Source organism: Salmo salar, chromosome 20 (assembly GCF_965601325.2).
Source record: "Salmo salar chromosome 20, fSalSal1, whole genome shotgun sequence".
NCBI lineage: Eukaryota > Metazoa > Chordata > Actinopteri > Salmoniformes > Salmonidae > Salmo > Salmo salar.
In genome coordinates, this window is record NC_138310.1 from 67,370,086 (window position 1) to 67,388,799 (window position 18,714).

General features: G+C 45.4%; 1 pseudogene; it reads right to left on the reverse strand.

The window, feature by feature from the left end:
• Positions 1 to 27: 27 nt before the first annotated feature.
• On the reverse strand, positions 28 to 18,504 carry LOC123729183 (DNA-directed RNA polymerase II subunit RPB9-like; annotated as a pseudogene).
• Between the last annotated feature and the right edge of the window lie 210 nt (positions 18,505 to 18,714).

The window sequence follows — 18,714 nt, forward strand, 5'->3', positions numbered from 1 at the left end:
ATTTCACAACAAAAGCTTGTCTTTTTTAATTTCAAATAAATGTCAAAAGTACTAGAGCTAATACATTAACACAAGTATGTCCCAACAGGTGTTCAACCACAACATGGTAAGAAATTGCATTTAAATGGTCCATACAAATCTTAGCAGTTCCTCTACGTACACTCCAACAAGATGATGAAGATCTAACACCCAAAGTTAGTCTTCCTGTAAAAGTTTCTGAGTTGGCAGAGTATTTTAGCCCCACACAACCACCAGTCTTTCTGATTTAAGCAACAGTGAACCCTAGTGAGACATGGTGGCCTGTTGGGCAACAGCAGATACTGTGGATGCATACATCAGGCCTCCTCTTCATCCTCCTCACTCTGTCCAGCAGTGTCCACAGTGAGGGGCTGTGCAGACATAGTACAGCCTCATGGCATCCTACAAAGAAAATAAAGCAGTAACTTTCATATACACCACATACCAATGTCTCCATATAGCTCAGTGGACTCTAGAATACTGTAGTATTTCTAGATTTAGCAACTATTTGGGGACTATGATGAACAATTAGCAACGTACCTCAGCCTTCATACTGTGTGACTGGAAAAACACTGCCACCTTGTGGCCGCACTTGAAAAGAGCGGGACGAGATCAATATTTTAGATTTATCTGGAAGGGAGATACCTAGTCAATTGTACAACTGAATGCATTCACATGAAATGTATCTTCCGCATTTAACCCAACCCCTCTGAATCAGAGAGGTGCGGGGGCTGCCATAATCGACATCCACGTCTTCGGCGCCCGGGGAACAGTGGATTAACCGCCGTGCTCAGGGGCAGAATGACAGATTTTTACCTTGTCAGCTGACATTATTTTGAAATGATAGAGATAGTTTGTGAATAGAAATAGTGTGGAGAAAATGCCTGATTTCAGAGAGCTAGAGGAGGGAAATAAAGAACGAGGGTTTGTTTGAGTGTGTTTGTGTTGGCCACCGTAACTTTGGGCAGGGGTGATCCTCTGTCTGAGGTAGCGTTGGATCCTGGGACACATCTGCAATGATCTGCTCAGTTCACTGAGGAGAGAAGAGACAGAGAGGTGAGACAGAGAGAAGAGATATAGAGAAGAGACCAAGAAGAGACAGATACAGACCTGCCAACCCTGTCCAAGTTTTAAGAGTACCAGAACCGCGCGGCAAATTGGGAGATTCAACTCGAGCACACGCCGAATTGGGGTTTTCTTTTCCCCAGCGCTCGTGCGCGTGCTGTTTGTGAGTCTGATCGCAACGTTTCTTTCTTGACAGCGTTCCATTTACACATGGTGAAAGTCACTAACAATATCTAATTAGAAAGAACACACAAAGGGCATTTATTCTTGGAGTTTTTAAAAACATGTTATTAAACAAATAATAACAAGTTATTTGTTTAGGTACAAAATGTACAAACGTCTTATCCGCGATAAAAAAAAAAACACTATTATAGGATAAGAACAAATGTTTGACGCAGAGCATCAGTATCAAATAAACATGTTATCCATAATATAAACGCTATGATAGGAAACAGTGGGTAGAGGAACGCTTGTCACCTCTCAAACAGGGCCAATCACTAGGGCCAGCTCACAAGTATTGGCTTTTTAGACACGTACCTAATCAACACTAAAAGCAAACTCATTTTGAAAACATAAAAACAAAAACAAATGATAGCATCGACACAGACCGCAAACTGGCTACACAAAGCATAAGTAGGCTACCGAAAAGGGAATCTGAACGCTGTTCGCTAGAAGAGTCTGGTGTTTCAGACTATGTAAAGGTGCCTATTGTACTTCTTTGCAGCGCGTACGTAATTTCAGATTTTCGTCATTGATAAAATCTCAAATCTAGTGCAAAGGCATTTTAGAAGCATTGCCTCTATAGCTAATACCGGACACTCATTCATTAAATGTATAAATGCGACCAGTTATTTTTCCTATTCGCATTTAATTTCTTTCACTAGCAAATTCGAGTGAACTGCTGGCAGTTTAGAGCCCACTGAATGTCCATCTTATGTTCGCTAACGTTAGCTTGAAACAATTACTGTTTAACTTTCCAGAACACACAGAGTCGAAAAGGGATTTGTCCATGTGTTGACGTACAGCTGACAGTCGGCAAACTTAGCATCACAACAAACAGCAGGGGCAGACACGAGGTAGCTACGTCGAATAATGATGTATTCATTTCCATGTCCGTTGACACAAAGTCCGTACGTGTGTGTGTTGCAGCTCGAGAATCGGGATGTTAGATTTACTCAGTGGATTTATTTTGTATTAAAATGTAAAACAAACAACAACAAAAAATACAGGGCCTATTCATTTCTGCGTACTTTTAACTCGGATCTCGTACCTGCATACATGGACAGAGAATTGCGTAGTTGGTACGTAAAATGCGTGCATGTTGGTAGCCCTGCAGATATGAGACAGATGTGAGACAGAGAGAAGATACAGATACGAGACAGAGAGAAGAGACAGAGAGTGTGAGAGAGAGATGAACAGTGCTTAATTTGAGCATGATCCTGCACCTCTCAGATTTGACTTTATTTGTTCCGGCACCTATTTGCCCATATCCGGTACCTCTCGCGGCATGATTTATAAATTATTTCACAGTTTGCACTGTAGCCATTCTAATGAAAGCGATCAGCATTAAATCGAGTTGCCTCGTTATTTATCCCGCACCCCAGAAAGACCATCATGTAAAATGTAATCCTCCTATCCTGCCACACTGATTCCAGACCTGCTGTCTTATTTGTACATAGAGGTTATGGGGAGGGCCAGTGGCGTAAGTAACTGATCTTGACACAGGTCTTGGTAGTGGTGGTCAGCTAGTGGAGAGGTCTCTAAGTAATAACGTAATGTAGCCTAGTCGTCTCCCTACTGAATTTAAATCGTGGGAAAGCCCCCCAACCCCAAAATGCTAATAAAAGGCAAACGAGTTTGACATTTTTCAAGTCCAAAAATCCAGAGAAAGAAGGTGAATTGAACCCAGAACGAGCCAGAGAACTGTCAGTGCAGGACGAGAGGAGTGAGGGGCAAACTGTTCCTGATGGCGATACTAATCCCGCCAGTTCAGCATCAAATCAAAATCAAATCAAATCAAATGTATTTTTATATAGCCCTTCGTACATCAGCTGATATTCTCAAAGTGCTGTACAGAAACCCAGCCTAAAACCCCAAACAGCAAGCAAAGCATGTGAAAGAAGCACGGTGGCTAGGAAAAACTCCCTAGGAAAAACTCCCTAGAAAGGCCAAAAACCTAGGAAGAAACCTAGAGAGGAACCAGGCTATGAGGGGTGGCCAGTCCTCTTCTGGCTGTGCAGGGTGGATATTATAACAGAACATGGTGAAAATGTTAAAATGTTCATAAATGACCAGCATGGTCAAATAATAATAATCATAGTAGTTGTCGAGGGTGCAACAAGCACGTCCGGTGAACAGGTCAGGGTTCCATAGCCGCAGGCAGAACAGTTGAAACTGGAGCAGCAGCACGGCCAGGTGGACTGGGGACAGCAAGGAGTCATCATACCAGGTAGTCCTGAGGCATGGTCCTAGGGCTCAGGTCCTCCGAGAGAAAGACAGAAAGAGAGAAAGAGAGAATTAGAGAGAACATATTTAAATTCACACAGGACACCGGATAAGACAAGAGAAATACTCCAGATGTAACAGACTGACCCTAGCCCCCCGACACATAAACTACTGCAGCATAAATACTGGAGGCTGAGACAGGAGGGATCAGAAGACACTGTGGCCCCATCCGATGATACCCCCGGACAGGGCCAAACAGGCAGGATATAACCCCACCCACTTTGCCAAAGCACAGCCCCCACACCACTAGAGGGATGTCTCCAACCACCAACTTACCGTCCTAAGACAAGGCCGAGTATAGCCCACAACGATCTCCGCCATGGCACAACCCAAGGGGGGGGCGCCAACCCAGACAGGAAGACCACGTCAGTGACTCAACCCACTCAAGTGACGCACCCCTCCCATGGACGGCATGGAAGAACACCAGTAGGCCAGTGACTCAGCCCCTGTAAAAGGGTTAGAGGCAGAGAATCCCAGTGGAAAGAGGGGAACCGGCAAGGCAGAGACAGCAAGGGCGGTTCGTTGCTCCAGCCTTTCCGTTCACCTTCACACTCCTGGGCCAGACTATACTTAATCATAGGACCTACTGAAGAGATAAGTCTTCAGTAAAGACTTAAAGGTTGAGACTGAGTCTGCGTCTCTCACATTGGTAGGCAGACCATTCCATAAAAATGGAGCTCTATAGGAGAAAGCCCTACCTCCAGCCGTTTGCTTAGAAATTCTAGGGACAATTAGGAGGCCTGCGTCTTGTGACCGTAGCGTACGTGTAGGTATGTACGGCAGGACCAAATCGGAAAGATAGGTAGGAGCAAGCCCATGTAATGCTTTGTAGGTTAGCAGTAAAACCTTGAAATCAGCCCTTGCCTTAACAGGAAGCCAGTGTAGGGAGGCTAGCACTGGAGTAATATGATCAAATTTTTTGGTTCTAGTCAGGATTCTAGCAGCCGTATTTAGCACTAACTGAAGTTTATTTAGTGCTTTATCCGGGTAGCCGGAAAGTAGAGCATTGCAGTAGTCCAGCCTAGAAGTAACAAAAGCATGGATACATTTTTCTGCGTCATTTTTGGACAGAAAGTTTCTGATTTTTGCAATGTTACGTAGATGGAAAAAAGCTGTCCTTGAAACAGTCTTGATATGTTCTTCAAAAGAGAGATCAGGGTCCAGAGTAACGCCGAGGTCCTTCACAGTTTTATTTGAGACGACTGTACAACCATCCAGATTAATTGTCAGATTCAACAGAAGATCTCTTTGTTTCTTGGGACCTAGAACAAGCATCTCTGTTTTGTCCGAGTTTAAAAGTAGAAAGTTTGCAGCCATCCACTTCTTTATGTCTGAAACACAGGCTTCTAGCGAGGGCAATTTTGGGGCTTCACCATGTTTCATTGAAATGTACAGCTGTGTGTCGTCCGCATAGCAGTGAAATTTAACATTATGTTTTCGAATGACATCCCCAAGAGGTAAAATATATAGTGAAAACAATAGTGGTCCTAAAACGGAACCTTGAGGAACACCGAAATTTACAATTGATTTGTCAGAGGACAAACCATTCACAGAGACAAACTGATATCTTTCCGACAGATAAGATCTAAACCAGGCCAGAACTTGTCCATGTAGACCAATTTGGGTTTCCAATCTCTCCAAAAGAATGTGGTGATCGATGGTATCAAAAGCGGCACTAAGATCTAGGAGCACGAGGACAGATGCAGAGCCTCGGTCTGACGTCATTAAAAGGTCCTTTACCACCTTCACAAGTGCAGTCTCAGTGCTATGATGGGGTCTAAAACCAGACTGAAGCGTTTCGTACACATTGTTTGTCTTCAGCAAGGCAGTGAGTTGCTGTGCAACAGCTTTTTCTAAAATTTTTGAGAGGAATGGAAGATTCGATATAGGCCGATAGTTTTTTATAATTTCTGGATCAAGATTCGGCTTTTTCAAGAGAGGCTTTATTACTGCCACTTTTAGTGAGCTTGGTACACATCCGGTGGATAGAGAGCCGTTTATTATGTTCAACATAGGAGGGCCAAGCACAGGAAGCAGCTCTTTCAGTAGTTTAGTTGGAATAGGGTCCAGTATGCAGCTTGAGGGTTTGGAGGCCATGATTATTTTCATCATTGCGTCAAGAGATATAGTACTAAAACACTTTAGTATCTCCCTTGATCCTAGGTCCTGGCAGAGTTGTGCAGACTCAGGACAATGGAGCTTTGGAGGAATACCCAGATTTAAAGAGGAGTCTGTAATTTGCTTTCTAATGATCATGATCTTTTCCTCAAAGAAGTTCATAAATTTATTACTGCTGAAGTGAAAGCCATCCTCCATTTGCGAAGGCTGCTTTTTAGTTAGCTTTGCGACAGTATCAAAAAGAAATTTCGGATTGTTCTTATTTTCCTCAATTAAGTTGGAAAAATAGGATGATCGAGCAGCAGTAAGGGCTCTTCGATACTGCACGGTACTGTCTTTCCAAGCTTGTCGGAAGACTTCCAGTTTGGTGTGGCGCCATTTCCGTTCCAATTTTCTGGAAGCTTGCTTCAGAGCTCGTGTATTTTCTGTATACCAGGGAGCTAGTTTCTTATGACAGATGTTTTTAGTTTTTAGGGGTGCAACTGCATCTAGGGTATTGCGCAAGGTTAAATTGAGTTCCTCGGTTAGGTGGTTAACTGATTTTTGTCCTCTGACGTCCTTGGGTAGGCAGAGGCAGTCTGGAAGGGCATCAAGGAATCTTTGGGTTGTCTGAGAATTTATAGCACGACTTTTAATGCTCCTTGGTTGGGGTCTGAGCAGATTATTTGTTGCAATTGCAAACGTAATAAAATGGTGGTCCGATAGTCCAGGATTATGAGGAAAAACATTTAGATCCACAACATTTATTCCATGGGACAAAACTAGGTCCAGAGTATGACTGTGGCAGTGAGTAGGTCCAGAGACATGTTGGACAAAACCCACTGAGTCGATGATGGCTCCGAAAGCCTTTTGGAGTGGGTCTGTGGACTTTTCCATGTGAATGTTAAAGTCACCAAAAATTAGAATATTATCTGCTATGACTACAAGATCCGATAGGAATTCAGGGAACTCATTGAGGAACACTGCATATGGCCCAGGAGGCCTATAAACAGTAGCTATAAAAAGTGAGTGAGTAGGCTGCATAGATTTCATGACTAGAAGCTCAAAAGACGAAAACGTCATTGTTGTTTTTTTTTTTGTAAATTGAAATTTGCTATCGTAAATGTTAGCAACACCTCCGCCTTTGCCGGATGCACGGGGGGTATGGTCACTAATGTAACCAGGGGGTGAGGCCTCATTTAACACAGTAAATTCATCAGGCTTAAGCCATGTTTCAGTCAGGCCAATCACATCAAGATCACCATCGGCACCTCCACTAGCTAGTAGGCCTATTAGCGAGTTAGATTCAGGGGGAGAGATGATACAGAAATGAGACAGAGAGATGAGACAGAGAAAAGACAGATGGCGTAATTGCCCATGACAGAGGTTTTTTTGAGTGTCTGAGCACAAGTGGTGGGAAATAGGGATCACCTACTCAACATAGTGGGTCATCTTTTTTAAATGTATTTTTATTTCACCTTTATTTAACCAGGTAGGCCAGTTGAGAACAAGTTCTCATTTACAACTGCGACCTGGCCAAGATAAAGCAAAGCAGTGCGACAAAAACAACAACACAGAGTTACACATGGGATAAACAAGCGTACAGTCAATAACACAATAGAAAATCTGTATACAGTGTGTGTAAATGAAGTAAGGAGGTAAGGCAATAAATAGGCCGTAGTGGTGAAGTAATTACAATTTAGCAGATAACATTGGAGTGATAGATGTGAAGATGAGGATGTGCAAGTATAAATAGTGATATAAATACTGGTGTGCAAAAGAGCAGAAAAAAACAAATATGGAGATGAGGTAAGTAGTTGGTTGGATGGGCTATTTACAGATGGGCTGTGTACAGCTGCAGCGATGGGTAAGCTGCTCTGACAGCTGATGCTTGAAGTTAGTGAGGGAGATATAAGTCTCCAACTTCAGTGATTTTTGCAATTCGTTCCAGTCATTGGCAGCAGAGAACTGTAAGGAAAGGCAGCCAAAACAGGTGTTGGCTTTGGGGATGACCAGTGAAATATACCTGCTGGAGGGCGTGCTACGGGTTGGTGTTGCTATGGTGACCAGTGAGCTGAGATAAGGCGGAGCTTTACCTAGCAAAGACTTATAGATGACCTGGAGCCAGTGGGTTTGGCGACGAATATGTAGCGAGGACCAGCCAACGAGAGCATACAGGTCGCAATGGAGGGTAGTATATGGGGCTTTGGTGACAAAACGGATATGACTGTGATAGACTGCATCCAATTTGCTGAGTAGAGTGTTGGAGGCTATTTGTAAATGACATCGCCGAAATCAAGGATCGGCAGGATAGTCAGTTTTACGAGGGTATGTTTGGCAGCATGAGACTTTGTTGCGAAATTGGATGCCGATTCTAAATTTAACTTTGGATTGGAGATGCTTATTGTGAGTCTGGAAGGAGAGTTTACAGTCTAGCTAGACACCTAGGTATTTATAGTTGTCCACATATTCTAAGTCAGAACCGTCCAGAGTAGTGATGCTAGGCGGGCGGGTGCGGGCAGTGATCGGTTGAAGAGCATGCGTTTAGTTTTACTAGCGTTTAAGAGCAGTTGGAGGCCATGGAAGGAGTGTTGTATGGCATTGAAGTTCGTTTGGAGGTTTGTTAACACAGTGTCCAAAGAAGGGCCAGATGTATACAGAATGGTGTCATCTGCGTAGAGGTGGATCAAAGAATCACCCGCAGCAAGAGCGACATCATTGATATATACAGAGAAAAGAGTCGGCCCGAGAATTGAATCCTGTGGCACCCCCATAGAGACTGCCAGAGGTCCGGACAACAGGCCCTCCGATTTGACACACTGAACTCTATCTGAGAAGTAGTTAGTGAACCAGGCGAGGCAGTCATTAGAGAAACCAATAAGTGTAATGATTTTCGTAGGAGAAGTATCGGAGTCAGGCGCAGGACACAGCAATGAGTGCAAACACAACGTGTTTACTCAAAACAATAATCCAACTTCTCCCACAGCAATAAAACATGGTTAGGAGAAACACCTCCAACAATTACAAAACAGGAAACAATCACGGACAAGACAAACAGGAAAGCCAAAGGGTTAAATAATGAACATAACCAGGGAATATGAAACAGGTGTGTATAGTTAAGACAAAACCAAACGAACAGGGAAACATAGATCGGTGGTAACTAGTATGCTGGTGACGTCGATCGCTGAACGCCGCACGAACAAGGAGAGGGGCCGACTTCAGCGGAAGTCGTGACAGTACCCCCCCCTTGATGCGCACCGACACCGGCCTCGGGGATGACCCGGAGGAAGCGGAGCAGGGCGATCCGGACGGAAGCGGTGAAACTCCTGGATTAACGATGGGTCCAGGATGTCCTCCGCCGGTACCCAGCTTCGCTCCTCCGGACCGTACCCCTCCCACTCCACGAGGTACTGAAGGCCCCTCGCCCGACGTCTGGAGTCCGTAATGGCTCATACTGTATACGCCGGGGCCCCCTTGATGTGCAGAGCGGGCGGAGGAACCTCCCGCACCTCAGACTGCTGGAGCGGACCAGCCACCACCGGCCTGAGGAGAGACACATGGAACGAGGGGTTAATATGATAATCAGGGGGGAGTTGTAACCTATAACAAACCTCGTTCAATCTCCTCAGGACTTTGAAAGGCCCCACAAACCGCGGACCCAGCTTCCGGCAGGGCAGGTGAAGGGGCAGGTTTCGGGTTGAGAGCCAGACCCGATCCCCCGGTGCATAAACCGGGGCCTCACTGCGGTGGCTGTCGGCACTCGCCTTTTGCCGCCTGATGGCTCGTTGTAGTCGAACATGGGCAGCGTTCCATGTCTCCTCCGAGTGCCGAAACCATTCATCCACCGCAGGAGCTTCGATCTGGCTCTGATGCCATGGAGCCAGGACCGGCTGATAACCTAGCACACAATGAAAAGGGGTAAGATTAGTGGAAGAGTGGCGTAGGGAGTTTTGGGCCATCTCCGCCCAGGGGATAAACGACGCCCACTCTCCCGGCCAGTATTGGCAATAGGACCGCAGAAACCTAGCCACCTCTTGGTTGACTCTTTCCACTTGCCCGTTACTTTTGGGGTGGAAACCTGAGGTAAGGCTGACCGAGACCCCCAGGCGTTCCATAAACGCCCTCCAGACTCTAGACGTAAATTGTGGACCCCGATCAGACACTATGTCCTCAGGCACCCCGTAGTGCCGGAATACATGGGTGAACAGAGCCTCCGCAGTCTGTAGAGCCGTAGGGAGACCGGGCAAAAGAAGGAGACGGCAGGACTTAGAAAACCGATCCACAACGACCAGGATCGTGGTGTTACCCCGTGACGGGGGGAGATCCGTCACGAAATCCACCGATAGGTGTGACCACGGTCGTTGCGGAACGGGAAGGGGTTGTAATTTCCCTCTGGGCAGATGTCTAGGTGCCTTGCACTGTGTGCATACCGAACAGGAGGAAACATAAACCCTCACGTCCTTAGCTAACGTGGGCCACCAGTACTTCCCCGCAAGGCAGAGCACCGTCCGACCGATACCAGGATGACCAGAGGAGGGTGATGTGTGCGCCCAACAGATCAAATGATCGCGAACATCAAATGGAACGTACACGCGCCCAACGGGACACTGGGGGGAGTGGGTTCTGCACGTGACGCCCGTTCGATGTCCGCGTCCACCTCCCATACCACCGGTGCCACCAGGCATGTCTTATTGACATAGATGCAGCTGTTGTCTGCTTCTTGTTGATAGTCACAGTTCCTGCACTGTTGAGATACACACAACAGTGAAAAATGTCTACTACATTCATGCATTTACTTGTTTAAACAATTTAATGCCCAAACACTTCCAAACCAACAAGGTAGTGCATGAAACTAGCTAGCTAAACCATTTGGAGTGGGTATGAATGAACATCAGTCATCACATTTACTGCATAGAGCAGGATGCGACTCTCCTTGTCTTCTTTGGGATACAACATGTTGTTGTTGAAACAGAATGGAACAATTTTGTTATAACATTATAGCTAGGTAGACTTTCCTGGTCCTGTCAGAGAAGAAGATTGCAACAAAATATAATAGCTACTAGCTAGTCTTTAGCTAGCAGGCATAACGTTATCTAGCTACTACTAACGTAGTTATGCATCTTCTAACTTCTTTAGAGCTTCTTACCATTCTTGACAATATCGGATCCCAATGAATCCTCTATATCCATTTGAATTTGTTTACAAAATTCACTATTCACGGAATTTCGCAAACGTTCTAAATAAAAGTTCCCCACTTATTAGTAGAAAAGTGTCAATAACCTGTATTTATTAATGATATATGAAAAATAATTGTCTAAACATGAACAATTATTCATATTTGTTCATATTTAAGTGACATTTGCATTAAATTGCGGTCAAATAAATTCCCCCAATGTGAATCACTGCGTATGGAAAACATAATGGCTTATAGGGCAAAAACTATTCTGGGTGCCGCAGTAAAAGTATTGTAGGGAATACTCAGTAGGCTCTGTCTATAGAATGTATATATGGTGTCATTTCATGGGGCTCTGAATAATACGGAGTGTTGCTGGCCTTTTACTCCACCCATTCCATTGGCCACAGTGCGAATTATTGTATATGGAATACATATTGGCTTAAAAGGCAAAAACTATTCTTAGTGCCGCAGTAAAAGTAATGTAGGCAATACTCAATAGGGTCTGTATATATACTCAATAGGTAAAGTATATATGGTGTCATTTCATGGTGCTCTGAATAATTACTCCACCCTATAAACCAGTATGTATTCCAAATACAGCGATTTACATTGTGGCCAATGTAATGAGCGGAGTAATAGGCCAGTAACACTCAGTATTTTTCAGAGCCCCAGGAAATGACACCATATAGATTTGACAGACCCTATTGAGTACTCCCAAACCCACTTTTACATCGGAACAAATCATATTTTTTCTCTATAAGCCAATATGTAATGCATATAAAGTGATTTGTACTTTGGCTTATGTAATGGGTGGAGTAAAAGGCCAGCAACACTCCGTATTATTCAGAGCCCCATGAAATGACACCATATATACATTCTACAGACCCTACTGAGTACTCCCAACCCCAATTTACATCGGCACAAATAATCGTTTTTCCTGTACAGTGCTATATTGGTACCATATAGTGTCCAGGCACCCCATTTTAAGCTGTTTGACCACAGTAAAAGTCCAGTAACACTTTCTATAAACTAGCTTTTGTTCAAACTCCTCAGATTTTTTTATTCCTGAGACTCTAGTAAGTAGACTGGACTCTGGTTTTATGGACACACATCGATCATTTTTGCTGTACAGTGCAATTTTTTGTGCAATCCAACAAAAATACAGTAAGACTTTTTTTAAACATTCATTTCAAAATTGCATCCTTGAACAATATATAGTTATAATGTAGTTATAATAAATATTTTTTAACATACATTTTTTACCTTATGCACTATGCAAAGCTGCAAAAAATATAGATTTTGTATCATACACATAGCGTTTTAACGCAGGCTTTTATTTTAAAGGCAAACTCCGAAAACTGGAAGTGTGGATAGATAACAGCTAGTGTTGACGCTAATCTATCTCGCGTTTTAATCTTTTATTTATTTAATATTTTATTCAAAAAATATCGAAGTATATATTTTTTGGGGTTCTTTTTTTACATTTTATTTGTATTAACAACAAATCAATACAAAAAGTACATGGGGGACTTGTTGTCACGATTCTCTAAAGCAGAACCCAGAAGCAGACCAGGACAAGGTGAGTTGAACGAAGGTGAGTATTTATTTACAGACTCAAATGTGAAAGCAGAATAATCCAGGAGACGGAGCGGGCAGCGGAGGTGATTTGGTGAGAGTGAATAGGCAGATCCAATTATGTCACAGAAGCCACCGACGACCAGGCAGGGGTGGGGTGAATGTTCCGGGAGAATGACTGTAGACAGAGTAAGCGGAGGTAAGTACACGGCAAGCAAAAATTACAGAACAACAAAACTAACTCTAGTAAACTTGAGGCTGGTACGCTGACACAACATACTGTTCATTGCTAACGATCCGGCAGGGAATGGATGTCAGGTCAGAGCTTATGAAGTGGAGAGGTGATGATCAGGACCAGGTGTGCAGATAGCTGATGAGATGCAGGTGCGGGTAATCGAGAGATCTCCCGCCTAGCTTCGTCACCCGGCAACCAGACAGGATGCGTTCAGGAACCTCAGGAACAGACTCCAAGACAGAAAACAGGCAACTCAGGCAGAAAAGAGACTCAGGAAGCGGGATTCATGACACTTGTAAATAAATTCTTATTTATAATGACGGCTTACCCCGGCCAAACCCTAACGACGCTGGGCCAATTGTGCGCTGCCAATCACGGCCAGTTGTGATACACCCTGGAATCAAACCAGAGTCTGTAGTGACAACTCTAGCACTGAGATGCAGTGCTTCAGACTGCTGTGCCACTCGGGAGCTAGGGGGTACAATATCACATTACATAAAGACCTTAAGGGACATTGATAAGGAAATTATATAATAAAGGTAAATTAATAAAGAATCCCTCACTGAAACGTAACTGATTAGTAATTAGTAGATATGTAGCATGTGTGATGACTAATTAAAGTACTGAATGTAAGTCCCACCAGGTCTAGTAGAGTCCCGGGAGGAAGAGAAATGTGTGTGTGTTAGTGGGCCTAAGGGAACTGTAGACATGTGTGTGTGACCCGACCTGAAGAGGCTTGGAAGAAACAGGGAGTAACCTTCAAGGTCCCCCTAATCTCGGGGGAAAGGAACAGGCAGCTCTGGATAGTGATTAACAGTGGTGAGAAGTCCGGGGAGGGATACTATTCACCTACTGTTCGTGTGTATGGATGTGCATAGGATATCTACTGTTTGTGTGGAGGTATGTGCGTAAGCAGGGAGGGAGCATAAAATGAACTTCTTTGTGTAATGTACTTCAGAACGTTCACTGAATAAACTGTACAGACCTTTTCCAGAAAGCTGAGTCCTTGCCTAATTATTATTAACCCAGTGTCTTACAAACCTTGGGGATTAGTCAAGGCTTATTGATTGTTAATTATTATCATTGGGATTAGAAAATTCCCGTGACAGCTTGGTCCTTCGACAGCCAGAACTCAATACCTGCTCCTGTCGTTCCATGGAGACACCGAAACCGTGCACGGGTGGATGAAATATCCGTAGATTAAAGACCCGGCCCCTTGTTGAGGGTTCTTTACAGGCCGGTGGCTTATTGGTATACGACAAAAGCGGTGACGAGATCCTACCAACATTGAAACCTCAGCTGCAATAAAATAAGGTCAGTGCGCTTTATTCAGTTTTTTTGGGTATTGCACCTGTATGATTGCATTAAATGTTGAAATGAGTGATGTGAGAGTAAAAGGCGGGAGCATTTATAAAGGATTTTAATGTACTCTGGGTGTTAGCCGCTGGAATATCCGGAAGGAGTTTATATCTGGTGACCTGTCCTTAGGATTTTGTGTGGAGAAAAATGTTTTAAAGGGAACCAAGTATTCTATGCAAATGGAAGACAGGAATTAGTTGTAAATTCAACAAGGTAAGAAGAGGGGTCCGAAATGACTCCAAGGTATCTGTGGCCAGTACCAATATAAACTACCTAAGAAATTCGTGAATTGGAAGGCGAAATATAATAATAGAATTATGAGAGAGGAGGTCAGAGACATGATTATATTAATATAGGTGTCATGTCCTGACCAGCAGAGGGCGTAATTGTATTAGTTTTGGTCAGGACGTGGCAGAGTTTTTGTGTTATGTGTTAGTTAATTGGGGTTGGACTCCCAATTGAAGGCAGGTGTGTTGAGTTGCCTTTGATTGGGAGTCCTATATAGTAGTGTGTGTTTTTCCTTGGGGTTGTGGGTAATTGTTTCTTGTTTAGTGTGTTTGCACCTGACCGGACTGTTGGCTGTCAGTTTCCTTGTTTTGTTTGTTATAGTGTTCTTTCTAAATTAAATTGAAAGATGAATACTAACTCCGCTGCATTTTGGTCCATTCCTGAAGACAGCTGTGACAGAATTACCCACCACCAAAGGACCAAGCAGAAAAGGAACGAGGAAGAAGGATGGACGTGGGCGGAGATGAGGATGAGCATTTCCAGGGCTATGGAGGAGTTAAGTGAGCTCGAGAGGCAGCCCCAATAATTTTTTTGGGGGGGGCACAAGGGCTGTTTGGCGGGGCGAGAACGGAGCCCCAGGCCAGCTCCCCACACTAGCCCTGAGGTGCGTCAGCCCAGTCTGACTCGGCCTGTTCCCGCTATATGCACTAGCATTGAGGTGCGTGTCTCCAGGCTGGCACGTCCAGTACCAGCCCCACGCATCAAGCGTCTAGTGCGTCAGCCCAGCCTCGCCAGTCAGGAGCTGCCAGAGCTTCCCGCCAGTCAGGAGTCGCCAGAGCTGCCCGCCAGAGCTGCCCGCCAATCAGGAGTCGCCAGAGCTGCCCGCCAGTCAGGAGTCGCCAGAGCTGCCTGCCAGTCAGGAGTCTTCAGAGCTGCCCGCCAGTCAGGAGTCGCCAGAGCTGCCCGCCAGTCAGGAGTCGCCAGAGCTGCCCGCCAGTCAGGAGTCGCCAGAGCTGCCCGCCAGTCAGGAGTCGCCAGAGCTGCCCGCCAGTCAGGAGTCGCCAGAGCTGCCCGCCAGTCAGGAGTCGCCAGAGCTGCCCGCCAGTCACGAGTCGCCAGAGCTGCCCGCCAGTCAGGAGTCGCCAGAGCTGCCCGCCAGTCAGGAGCTGCCAGAGTGGCCCGTCTGCCCGGAGATGCCAGAGTTGCCCGACTGCCCGGAGCTGCCAGAGTGGCCCGACTGCCCGGGTCTGCCAGAGTGGCCCGACTGCCCGGGTCTGCCAGAGTGGCCCGACTGCCCGGGTCTGCCAGAGTGGCCCGACTGCCCGGGTCTGCCAGAGTGGCCCGACTGCCCGGGTCTGCCAGAGTGTCCCGCCTGCCCGGATCTGCCAGAGTGTCCCGCCTGTCCTCCGGTCCAGCCCGAGTGTCCCGCCTGTCCACCGGTCCAGCCCGAGTGTCCCGCCTGTCCTCCGGTCCAGCCCGAGTGTCCCGCCTGTCCTCCGGTCCAGCCCGAGTGTCCCGCCTGTCCTCCGGCCCAGCCCGAGTGGCCCGCCTGTCCTCCGGCCCAGCCTGAGTGGCCCGCCTGTCCTCCGGCCCAGCCCGAGTGGCCCGCCTGTCCTCCGGCCCAGCCCGAGTGGCCCGCCTGTCCTCCGGCCCAGCCCGAGTGGCCCGCCTGTCCCCCAGCTCAGCCCGAGTGGCCCGCCTGTCCTCCGGCCCAGCCAGAGTGGTCCGTCTGCCAGGGTCAGCCCGAGTGGCCCGTCTGTCCGGCGCAGCTATCGGCGCCACCGAAGTGGGCGACGCGAAGGTGGAGCGAGGTTCACGTCCCGCACCTGAGCCACCTCCAGGATAGGTGGGTTGGGGAGGGAGGGTGTAGCACAGTGCCGTCGTTGACGGCAGCCACCCTCCCTTCCCTCCCTTATTGTTTAGGGGGTATTGTTTATTGGTTTTGTTGGGGATTTTTTGTGTTTTCTTTTTTAAGGTGCATTCCGGGGTCTGCACCTTGAGGAGGGGGGGTACTGTCACGTCCTGACCAGCAGAGGGCGTAATTGTATTAGTTTTGGTCAGGACATGGCAGAGTTTTTGTGTTATGTGTTAGTTAATTGGGGTTGGACTCCCAATTGAAGGCAGGTGTGTTGAGTTGCCTTTGATTGGGAGTCCTATATATTAGTGTGTGTTTTTCCTTGGGGTTGTGGGTAATTGTTTCTTGTTTAGTGTGTTTGCACCTGACAGGACTGTTGGCTGTCAGTTTCCTTGTTTTGTTTGTTATAGTGTTCTTTCTAAATTAAATTGAAAGATGAATACTAACTCCACTGCATTTTGGTCCATTCCTGAAGACAGCTGTGACAATAGGTCACCTGTCTAAATAACGACGATAGAAGGGGATGGTCAGATCTTCCAGAGGTGCACATCTAGGTCTGATTATCCATTGAAGAAGGGAAACCTAATATAGCGGAGTGAGATACGTGATATTAACGAGTCAATAATTGCAAGGAATGACAGAAAAATAGGCTGTTAACCAGGGCTTTACGACCCCTGAAAAATAGCTTATAGTCGTAGACGTATGTGTAACGGCTGTCGTCGCAAGAAAACCAAGATGCAGCGGAGGTTGTGGATTCATTATAAATATTTAATAAAATGAACCACTAATAACAAAACATCAAACAGCAACGAAAGCTAACAGTCCTGTCTGGTCAAAACGAACGAGACAGAAAACAATCCCCCACAAAACCCAAAGGAAAAACCTGCTCCTTATGTGTGACTCCCAATCAACAACAACGAACTTCAGCTGTGCCTGACTGGGAGTCACACACGGCCCAAAACAAAGAAATGCAAAAAATCTAGAAAAAGAACATAGAACGCCCACCCAATGTAACACCCTGGCCTAACCAAAATAAAGAACAAAAAAAACCTCTCTATGGCCAGGGCGTTAGAGTATGCAACCTAATGTCCGATCAAAAGTCACCTCTATAGATAAAGTTTCAAGAAAGAGATACACATAGCAACACATAGACACATTGGGAAATGTCCACAGGGGTAAGAGGATGATTGCGTGTGAGATAGATATATTGGTCAAAAGCCATAAAGTAACAACGCAAAAATGGGCTGTTGACCAGGGCCATAAAACCTCTGGGTAATAGCTTATTGTGGGATACATGTGAGACCCAATAATCTATCAAAAGTCATAAAAGTAATTATTCTGAGATCCTAGAGGAAATTACCAGTAGGTAAGAAATACACATAGAAGTAACTGAATCAGAGTTTTAAAAAGCACATAGAATAAGAAGATAATTATTTGCGTGTGAGATAGATATATTGATCAGTCAAAAGTCACAAGGAATGTCATAAAAATAAGCATTATTTATGGTCGTATTCGTGTGAGATATAAATAATGTATCAGGATTCATACAAATAATTATTCAGAAATTCTAGGAAAGATTAACGGTAGATATTTTTCAAAAGAGGTTAAGGATAATAACGGTAGAAAGCACACACATTGAAGTTAATAGCAAGTACATTTACACATTGAGTTTAATAGCAAGTATATATATTTTGTGAGAAGAAGCATAATAACTGCGATAGTAATTAAACAAACATGGGTAGTAAATCCTCGAAGGGGATCCCGGTATTAACGGGAGATGAGCGTTTTCTGCTTGGAAAAGATAAAAGGAACATCTATTTTGGCCCGAAATGGAGGAAGAAGTACAAATTTGATGGATGTTTAAATATAGAAAAACTGGAATCAATGATTAAACAAATAAAGAGGGTCTGTGGCGATAACATAGAGAAGCAACGAACAGAAGGCCTCGATACCGCTTGTGTTTGGCTGGCTAAAGCTAGAAAAAGAGCGGAGGGGGCCAAGAGAAAGGGAGCTACTAAGGAGGAAGAATTAGGTAGCCAGGAGCAGACAGAGAGGACTCCCACGGCTCCCACAGAGACACCACCTAAGCCCAAATTGTACCCCTCCCTGGCAGACCAGGGGTGGCGGGAAAACCCAGATAACAAGGTGGTGGTATTGAAACGGAGGCAATCAAACCAGGTGCCGCCCATCCCGTTACCCCCTCCCCCATATGCTGGTCCTCAGGGAGCCGAGGGAGGTAGGGAGGAAGAGACACAGAAAGTAGGACAGGATTTAGCAACTTTATTGAGAAAATGGATAGAGGTAGAGAAAGTGAGAAAGTCGAGAAAAGTGTATAGAGACAGTCAAATGAAAGGGGGAAATAGATGCTTTAACTGTCACAAACCGGGTCATTTTGCTAGAGATTGTGAGGCACTGTGTAAACACTGCAATAAAGTAGGCCATAATCACTGAGACTGTAAAAGAGAGAACAGGTTGAGTCAGAGCATCTAACAGTAACAATCGGGGTAATTGTGGTTAAGAGAAAAAGAAGAAAATGGACAGGATCAGACGATAGAAAATGTTTCAATTGCGATGAGACAGGACATTTCGCCTGGGAGTGTA